The sequence below is a fragment of the Vulpes lagopus genome, chromosome 8 (assembly GCF_018345385.1).
Source record: "Vulpes lagopus strain Blue_001 chromosome 8, ASM1834538v1, whole genome shotgun sequence".
NCBI lineage: Eukaryota > Metazoa > Chordata > Mammalia > Carnivora > Canidae > Vulpes > Vulpes lagopus.
The window spans coordinates 69,622,368-69,633,141 of NC_054831.1; the positions used below are offsets into that span (position 1 = coordinate 69,622,368).

At 43.9% G+C, this 10,774-nt stretch overlaps 1 protein-coding gene across 1 annotated transcript in view; it reads right to left on the reverse strand.

Moving 5' to 3' along the window:
• The window catches only part of PTER (phosphotriesterase related), an 84,551-nt gene extending 74,398 nt beyond the window's left edge, over positions 1 to 10,153 (reverse strand). The window contains exon 1 of the mRNA XM_041765690.1: positions 10,084 to 10,153. The gene's annotated coding sequence lies outside the window, so the exon portion shown is untranslated. The remainder of the gene's footprint in view (positions 1 to 10,083) is intronic.
• Positions 10,154 to 10,774: the final 621 nt, after the last annotated feature.

Genomic DNA, 10,774 nt, shown 5'->3' on the forward strand with positions numbered 1-10,774 from the left:
AGGCAGATGCTTAGACTGAGCCACCCAGATACCCTGCAAACATGCTTTAAAAATGATGGGAAAATGAATCAAATTTGACAAATTTGATAAATATTAGTGATGAATTCTTTCATTCTGATAAACATTATTCTGAGTTTGTGAAAATTAAAAGGCATTAACACCTCTAAAGTATATTGTAACACATTTATTTTCTCTGGCCTATTAAAGAGCTAACTCCTGTTCTAGGGGTAACATCTTCCTAACTCATTAGAAATATAATCATGACTTCTAATTAGGCAGAGAAAGCTGTCATCCAGTTTTAACTCTCAGACCTTTTTGTTGGTCCTGTAATTGTTGACATCATTTTAAATGATGTTGATTTAAAGATATAAATATGATATATGGTGTCAAGAATATGGATTGAGATATTATGGTCAGACATGGTACAGCTACTGAGTAAGCTTTCAATTTTCATAGAATAAAACTCTGAAGTTGAATACAACTTCTCTCTTTGAATACAACTTCTCTCTTTGTAGAGAGGCAACATGTAGGTAAAGAAATTTTCTGCTAATGGTATAAAATCGTTAGATTATATAAGAATAATTAATGAAGGGATGCCTGGATAGCTCAGTGGTTGAACGCCTGCCTTCAGCTCAGGGTGTGATCCCAGAGTCCCGGGATCAAGTCCCATATCGGGCCCCTTACAGGGAGCCTGCTTCTCTGCCTCTCTCTGTGTGTCTTTCATGAGTAAATAAATAAAGTTCAAAAAAAAAAGATAAGAGTTTCCATTAAGGAAACTCATTTTACTGAGGTAATACTAACACAAACATAAAACTAAAGAAGTGAAAACAGGTTCACAAAAAAACTACACCATCCCTACAGAATGCATTGTGCAAATTCCATATGAAAAACTTTTTACAATTCTGATTTGGTCTATGAAAAACCAAAGGAATTTAGAAACTAATCCTTTTGACTTCACCGTAGCAAGAATAAGCAGTAGCAAAAGTCCATGGAGTGTCCCTAATGTATACATTCTTTTCATATATTTTAAATCTAACAATTAAATGAAATTCAATAGACAATGCATAGAACTATATAGAATCTTCACAGAGATCAAATTAAACCTGGATTTCTTAGCTTGAAATATTTTGATCTTTCTACTGACATACCCTGATAAACAAAGAGTGAAAACATAATGCCTAGGGGGAAGGAATTATATCAAAAAGGGGCACTGGGCGCCAGCTGCAGGAACCTCCCTCTTCCCCGTATAGCCAACAGATCAAGTACGGCTTTAAGGCCAAAGGCTCGGTAATATCAGTGCCAAACACAGCCGATTTTTTTACTTCTTATTCTCTAAGCTGCTCCAAAGTATTTATACACCTTGAAGATGCTTCTGAATGAGAAAGGGGCAAGTTCAAAGCAACAGGGAAGCTAAAGGGAATGAATGTCAGCTCTTTGACTTCTGTGGAAGTGTGAGTGAGACTCATGAGAGATGCCCAAGGCAGTCCCTGATCCTACCTGTGGATGCTGGGGGAACTGGGATGGGCAAAGGCAGTGACAAGTTGGAGACAGGGCTTTGGAGTAGCAGCCCTTGAAGTACACTCAGCAGAGATCTTTTCTTGCTTAGTGGCAACCTGTAAAGACCCCTCCTGTGGTAGCAGAGGACATTTTTTGGAAAGTACTAGACAAGAAGGCATTCACCAGGCATGGTGCATTGGAATCCAGGGCCCCTGTTCCTGAATTCCCATGTGAAATGGATTTGGGCAGCTGCAAATGGAGAGTGTCTGAAGTTAAAGACTGCACTTGGAGAAAATGCAGGCTGGGCAGCTCTGTGGTAGGAAGGCACTGACTCATGAAGTGATAGACATGCCATACACCAGGGAGTGATAAATAAAAACATGTGTCAAATAATCTAGGTCAAAACCAGCGAAGGCACTCTTGTATAGCCTTTCCTGGATAAGGGTTTCTCAACGATTACTTTGCAATGGAGGATTGGTAGTAAAAACCACACTCTACTAACACACGCATTGTCTAACATATGCACCCATACCTCATTATTCAAATGTTATTTCTCCCTGAAAACATGATGGGTCCTGAACTTTGCATTGCAGGACTTTATATATTACATTCATTTCTTTAAAAAACTATTTCATTTCAACTTTTTATTTTTTTTAAGATTTTATTTATTTATTTGAAAGAGAGAGACAGAGAGCAAGAGAGTGCAAGTGAATGCATCAGCCGGGTTAGAGGCAGAGGAAGAGGGAGAAGCAGACTCCCCACTAAGCAGGAGCCCCATGTGGGGCTCGACCCCAGGACCCCGGGATCATGACTTGAGTCGAAGGCAGATGCTCAACTCACTGAGCTACCCAGGTGCTTTAAACTGTTTAATGTGGGCATTTTTAAAAGCTTGCACATGAGGAGAGAAGAGTATGATGAACCTCTAGGTATCACCCAGCTTCAACAATAGATTCTAATAAAAACAGTTTTTAAGGGGAAAATTAATGTTTTGCAGCCCATCAAAACCACCAACCAATTATCCCAGATATTACTAACATACTGTTGTAGACCTATATAACAACCCTCTAAGGATTTCTGGCAATTAATTAACTGTGAAAGACATTTTTTAGAATTAAAAAAAACAAACAAACAGTATTACTGTATTCTGAAGGCACTCTGTAAAGTTTTCCAGAAACAACTTTGGTACCCATGGTAGATGTAGACAGGTAACAGTCATACTGAGGTATTTGATGCTTTCATCATTCCTAATATTTTCTCAATTTTTTCCTAGCTTCTTAGGCTTATCATCTCTTTTTAGAACTCTCCTGCTTTCTTAGACATTTTCAGCTGATAACACGAAAGCAAAAGTGCACAACACACTTAACAATGTGAGCCCAAGATGTTCCCCTCCAGGGGGAAGATTCCATCTTCCTCCATGGTGTCCATTCCATCTTGTTGCCCTTTTTGATGGCACAAGTATGTGGACTCATCATAGCAAGAGTTTTGGTTTAAAGAGGAGATTCTGAGTATAAATATTTATAACAAATATTTAGATGGTGGTAGTTCAGATGGCAAGGTATACTTAATTATGTACATTTTATGGTCAACTGCTTAATAGAGTGCATAGAATGCATGTAACAATGCTGCTACAGTTTTTATCTAATTACTTCATTGTTTTAAGTCACAAGCATAAAACTCTCCTCCAAGTACTGTTAAGAAGTGCATAAGCTGAGTAGATCCTTCAAAGATTTCTAGTCATCATTTGGTTGCTCATATTTGATGATCAATGAAAATAATTCCAAAAATGGCAGTTTCTGCAGACCATTAGTACAGCTCAGTGGTGTGGGCTGAATTGTGTCCCCGCCTTATATGTTGGAGTCTTAATCTCCAGGACCTCTGCATATAACTGGATATGGACATGGGACCTTTAAAGAGGTAATCACACGAAAATGGGGTTTTGTAGGTAGGTCTTAATTCAATATGACGATTTTATGTAGTTAAGAGCAGAGCTTAGGACGCAGACAACATAGACAAAGGGAAGACCATGGGAGGACACAGGGAGGAGGCAGCCGAGCCAAGAGAGGCCGTAGAAGAGACCAGATCTACCAACACCTTGATCTTGAACTTTCAGCTTCCAGAATTGTGAGAAAATAAATCTCAGTTGTCGAAGTCACACAGCTGGTGATATTTTGTTATGGCAACCCTAGCAAACTAATACCATCAGTAATGGAGGTCACCTAATCCAAGCTACGGACGTGACCTTTAAATACACCTGGGAGATCTGGGTCTACAGAGTGAGTAGAAAATTTGTTGAAAGGGCTGGCCAGGCACGTGTGATTCAATCTAACACTTTTGTGACAAATTTCGATGATAATCAGGTGATGGCTCAGTGTATGGACTCGGAGTTGTTTATTTCAGTTATCTGTCATGGTATAATAGGCCAGCTTGCTGAAAAGTTAAGCAGATACTACACACAGATTATGTAGAAGACGTATCATGTGAAATACCCCTGAGCTGAGGGTTGGCCTTTCTATTTCCTCCAAACTTTAGAGAACAAGACAATAACATTTAACTTTTCAGATATATAACGAATGTAATAGATACAACATGTAGAAATGTGACAGTATAAACATGATAACTTGAGGAGTTTATGAAAAGACTTTAAATATTTCAAAAATCAGGGGGCAGCCTGGGTGGTTTAGTCAATTAAGCACCTGACTCTTGATTTTGGCTCAGGTCAGGGTCATGAGATCGAGCCATATGTCGGGCTCTTCATTGGGTGTGGAGCCTCCTTAAGATTTTCTCTCTCTCTCTCTCTCTCTCTCTGTTCCTCCCCCAGCTTTCTCTCTCAAAAAAAAAAAAAAAATTCAAAAATCAGTACCTATGTAATTTTGAAAATAGTAAGCAATTTTTTTTAATAGTAAGCAATATTAAGAAATCATTGTTGGTACACAGTAATGCAAAGGAGTATTTGGTTGCAGTGGACTTGGAATTACACAAAGGAGCATTACATTCACAACAATATTTACCAATATTCTCTTCAAAGTGCTTTTCAAACACTAAATAATTACCCAATTAAGCCACTGCAAGATAAGCTGTTATTACTCTGGATTTAGTGAAAAGGACTAATAATTACTATTTTAACACTTTCTGTGAAGAAAGTCTCAATGTTTACTGAACACAACTGTGAGAACACCCCATCCGTTTCGTGCATAGGAAACAGAAAAAAACAAAAGGTTGATTAGTTAAGTGAATTCAGGGAGATACAGAGTTGATTAAGAACTAAGAACCATGACCTGTGAAAACAGAGAATTTAATATGCAAAGCGGTGACCAAAATTGGCAGAAGGCTGTTTATGAATCCTGCCAATATTCAATATTGCAGACTGACAATGGAGAATCTGTGGTCATGCCCTCAACAACATAATTCATCATGCTAGTGCTTGGGGCAGTCATGTCCAAGCAATTTATCATCATCATATCACTCGTCTGAGTAAGAGAGGGGGAGAACTTTGATTGTTAACCTCTAGGGAGAATGGATTTATAGCCAACATCCCTAAGAATGCAGCACAGTTCTGCCCAAAGCAAAATGTTCCCTGCTTCGCTTCTGTTTAACTCAGTAAAAGTGTGAACACGTTGCCTCCGGGACATTGAGAGCAAAACCTAGGTCTGATGCCCTTAGTTCAAAAATAAGATAGCCAGCAAACCATATTTAAAATCATCGAAGCTGCTTTAAAAAATGCGTATGGATGATGCATTTCAAATGTCCTTTGGTGACAAGATCATTTCTGAAATGCATCTGTGGATAATTCCATTTGGGAAGAATCATCTCTTAACACTGAACCCATGAACCCATGTCCTTTGCATTGGAAAACTTGGAAGTGAGCTGATAATTAAAAAAATACACACACACTACACACACACACACACACACACACACACATACAGAGTGTTTTTCAAAATAAAAATCACTATCCCTCCACGCATTAAGCCTTTCTGTTTTTTACACTTTAACAATGGCTGCCCTTACAGGGTGTAATTAAACACCTAAATGCCATTTTGTCCCTTTTGATGAAAATCATGAGGCTGAGTTGTGCATTATGGAAACAAGTACCCCTGCTGTCTCCCCAAGAGTAAGGGGAGCGTTAGTCCCAGCAGCGAGCCTTCTACGGGACCTTCCCTCCTAGGCCTCCGTGTGTCTGGTAAACTGGAAATCAGTAATCCCTGGATGCATGTGGCTCAGCAGTTACTGAGTACATTAGTCAGGATAGACTAGGTTATGCTGTGGTAACAACAAATGCCCGCATCTCGGGGTCTAAACACAAACGTTTATTTCTAGCTCTCATGACATATCTAACACAGGTCGATGGGGGGCTCTGCTCTCTGTCCTCATGTCCTGATCCAAGCAGACAGAACAGCCTCTATCTAGAAAATTCATGGTCACGGTGGCAGGGGGAAAGAAAGTGTGACAGATGACAGACCTCTCGCTGGCTCTTTTTTTTTTTTTAATATTTAATTTATTCATAAGAGACACAGAGAGAGAGATAGAGACACAGGCAGAGGGAGAAGCAGGCTTCCCGCAGTGAGCCCGATATGGGACTTGATCCCAGGACCCCAAGATCACGCCCTGAGCCCATGGCAGACACTCAACCACTGAGCCACCCAGGTGCCCCCTCTCAATGGCTCTTAAAGCATCTACCTGGAAGTGACATGTCACTCTATTTACATTGCATTGGCCAAAGCAAGTCAGTCACATGGCCATACCTCACTGGAAGGGGACAGAGAAGTGGATGAGACTCAGGACTCCCATGCAGAGCAGAGAAGCACGCGTATTCGGGCAGACACTGTTTCCATGAAGGGGCACTCAGAACCACAGCTGCTTTAGGCCAGGTGGGAGCAGATGTTTTATTTTTCTTCTTCTTCTTCCCTCCCCTATTTTTTTTTTTTTTTAAGGGAGGGAGATGTCTATGAATGAAAAGCTTTTTTGCTTTTTTTTTTTTTTTTTTTAATGAAAGCCTTCTTAGAAAAACTTGGACTCCTGAAAATACACCCTAAAGAATATTTGGTGTGTGAAAAATATATTTAACCATCTTAGGTTGTCCTTCTATTAACAGTGAAGTTCATAGGGCTCCTGAGCAGGACACCACTTAATCAGGAATTAATTTTCCCCATTGTTACTGTAGGGCTTACTGGGCTATTTAAGACATTTGCGGAGAAAGATTTCTCCTATAGTAATGCTGTAAAGTGTATATGGAAGTAAGGATGGGCATTTGCCAAGGCCAGTAGTCCTTCTGTTATATAGTTCATTATTTTGTCTTCAAGTTTAATTCCTAGAGCAACCTCTAAAATCCTTGCATAGGGGCTCTCTACCAACTATAATCCCAGACCGAGAGGGCACTAAGGTTCTAGACAGGTTCCTCAAAACTCTGTTCTATCCCATATATGTGTTCTCCTTTTCTCTGCTTCTATCTGGGTTAAAGTTTAACTATTCATGTTTCAAACTGTATTAAATTGCATTTTTTTCAGAAATCCTTTTCACTTCAGCCCCATATTCGAGGTATGTTGTACCCTTCATGGGGAAGGGGGAACTTGTCCAGTGAAACCTGTCATTCAATTAAGTCATTAGGTCATCACCCACCCCCACAATGCATGCTGTACTGGTTCTCCTGCCTCACTGGCCAACCTCCTTTGTTGGCTCCACTGACCTCTTAGCATTGGGCTCGTGGACACAGGTTCGAGGTTCCTCTTCCCTACCTATATTCTCTCCCTAGTCCTTTTATACACTTCCAACAGCTTAATATATCATGATTAATGACTCCCTAATAATTATCTGTAGCCCAGATCTCTCCCATGAGCTATGGTATAATGTACCCACCAGCCTATATGACATTTCCCGTTGGACATCTCATAGACCTTGTGGTAGGCAGATACCACAATGGCACCCAACAATTCCATCCTTCCTGGTATTCACACCCCTGTGTTGTACACACACACACACACACACACACACACACACACTGGACCAGGGTTGGTCTGTGTAATCAACAGCATACAGCAGAATCAACAGGATGCTACTTCTGAGATCAGTTAAAAAAAAAAAAAAAAAAAAAAAAGATGGCTTCTACCTCCGGTTCTCTTCTCTCTTTCGGAAAATTTGCCCTGGGGGAAGGTACATCAGGAGGAGCCCTATGGCGAGGTCCATATGGTAAGGAACTGAAGTCTCTGGCCAACAGCAAGCTAAAATCTGTCAACAGCCTTATGAAGAAGCTAAGAAGCAGAACTTAGGCTCCAGTCAAGGCTTGAGAGCACTTACCAGGCTGCACAAAGCCCTGTGTGACCTAGTGCCGCCCTGTCTTTCCAACTTCATCTTGAACCAATCACCCAAGCTCCAGTCACAACAACGTTCTGGCACTTTCTAGAACATGCCAAGTTCTTTCATGGCTGCTTTGCCTCAGCAGGTCCCACTGCAAGCAATGAACATCGCCAGGTCCTTCTCACTCTTCTAAATCAAAAGGTCTTCATGAGGACTGTTTTCAGCACCACATGCAGAGTCCTCCCAACTCCCGCCCCCTGCTCTATTTTCCTTTATCGCAGCCCTCTGTTTACAATTTGTAGCTGTTGGTGAATTAATTTGTTTGCTCATTCCTTCTTTGTTTCCTCAGGCTTCTCTGCCTCCAACCAAAATATAGACTCCTAGAGGCTAGAATCCTTGCCTGTCTTGCTCTGTATTAGAGCAGCTCTGGGGCACGTCCAGCTATACCATACACATTTACTAAATGAATAAACCAACCTTTCATGACCACCTTGTAATTTCAACACCAAGTGTGACCACATATATCATTAAATGGTAAAAGCAGAATCTTGTCTTCACAAATCTATAGGCTTTTCGATCGAGTATAGAGACCTAGAGATCAATGACCTTTATGTGCAGAGCAAAGATAAGTAATTCATCCAAAGTTGCAGAGCTGGAATCAGAAATAGCCTTAAGTTCCACTGATGAGTCCTCAGAGTTCTTTAAGCCAGCAACCTGGCTTCCTGCCCCTTCTACCAGTGTACATGCAGTTCCTGTTGCATAAAAGGCAGACTCGTGAAGAACAAAAGTATGGAGTGGCTAAGTGGTAGGATCACAGATTTTGGAGTTAGAAAGATATGGACTTTTTTCCCTAAGCTTTCCAGTAGTGTGGCTTACCCATCTGTGCCTTTCTTTCCTCTTCTGTAACCCCAGAATACCTCACAGAGCAGTGCAGAGTATTCAGGTGCACAGAACTCAAAGAAGACCCCTGGCAATGTGCTTTTACTAACTGGCAAATGTATATATATATATATATATATATATTTGTTTTTATTTGTATTGTATATGTTTATTTGTGTGTGTATATATATATATACAATATATATATGTGTGTGTGTGTAGCATATGTATATATGCAAAAAAAAATATGTATATATAGGTTTGGGCAACTCAAGGAAGACCCCTGGCGATTCACTTTTACTAACTGGCTATATATATAGATATATATATATATACACACATACATATTGCATATATATTGCATATATATTGCATATCTATATATCTATATATATAGGTTTAGGTTTGGGCATTCCTATTCCTATTATAATTCTAAGATCCAGGAATGGAAATAAAATGCATTTTGCTATTTTATGCCCCAAATCTATGTTACAGATCTCTTAGTAACTTTCATAACGACCGGGCCACATCTAGCCTCCATCAATGAAAAACATAAATTCATAAAGTAGCACGCTGTGAATTTTGTGTTCGAAGTATCCTCTTTAAAATTAAGTCGCTATCTTGCTATCAACAGCAAGTTGTCTGGTCTCCTTTTCTTTGCAGGGTGCACTGAGGTTTCTTGTTAAGGGCGGTTGGTTACTTCCGCAGTCACACCGGGATTTTAGGGTAACCGCTGTACCCCGCTGTCTATGCAAAATGAAAACGTAACCGGGCCAGGTCGGTGCAAGTCTGAGGGCTCGGTGCTCACCGACGTTTGTTCTACTGGGCAGTGAAAGGGCGATCCTGTAGGGCGGGAGCGAGCGCCTGTGCGCTTCCTCCCTGCGGCGGGACTTCAGGACTCACGGACACGTGTCGCCGGGAGGACGCTGTCCCCGTGGATGCGCCCCCGGCGGAGGGGCCCTGCCCCCAGGCCCCGCGGAAGGTGTCCCAGCCCCGCTCGCGTCCCGAGTGTGCTTGGGCAGCTTCAGGTGGAGCGACCCTGGCACGGCGCGCTCGGGCGGCGCGGAGGCCCCAGGCGCGGAGCGAGGCACGACTTCAAGGCTTCTGAACGGAGATGGAAGGTGGACGTCGCGGAAGAGGCGCCCCCGGCCCCGGCCCCGGCCCCGGCCCAGCGCAGCGGCCGCGGGCCCCCGAGCCCCTCGGTCCGGGCCTCCGCCGCCTCCCGCCCCGGCCCTGCAGCTCCCCTGCGCCCCGGGGAGCGCGCAGCTCGCAAAGGCGCGGGCGGCCCCGGGCCCCTCCCCGGGGGCGCCGCTGGCGGGGGGTGGGGGCTCCCCGCAGGGACTGACGGCCCCGGCCGCAGCGGCTCCCCGCCCGCCCCGCCCCGCCCTCGGCTCCCGCCCGCTCGGCCCCGCGCACCTCGCCTCCTCCGGCCGCGCGCCGCCTTCTCCCCGGGACCCCGGCACGGCCAGCCCGCGGGGCCCCGGCCTCCCCGCTCCCCGCCCCCCGCCCCCTTCGCCCCGGGCCTATCCCCGCCCGGGTCCCGGGGCCAAGTTCGGCCACGCCCCACCCAGCCCTAGGTCACGTCCTGCGGCCCCGGCCACGCCCCTTCTGCCCTAGGCCACGCCCAGCGGGGCGACCCCGCCCTCCGCCCCCCTCCGGGGCCTGCAGGCCAAGTGCAGGCTCAGTCAGGCTCGGGCCTGTCCAGCCCTCGGGGAGGGCAACGAGCTACTAGCTGCAGGCTCCGATCGGCGTTAGGAGTCTATTGTACCCCCAAATACCCTGGCGGGAGAGGTTCCTCGTCTCTCTCTAGTTCATCTGAGTCGACAGGATTAGGGGCCAGATCCCCCAAGGGGGCAAGGAAACGGCTGCATTTCCCCAGATCTCAGGTCTTATAGAAAAGCCTGGAACGTGGAGGCTTTAGTAGCGATTTTAATTTCCTCCAAGGATAACTAATCGGGGTGAGCTTTCAATTTAGTGTCTCGAACAGGATTTGGATCATCATTCTGAATACAAAGCAACTTTGGGTTTATTTCCCTACTGCCTTCTGCTGGGGCCTAAGGTGTCTCATCTCTGCAAAGTACTTGTGGCCTTAGCACCTCTGGTGGCA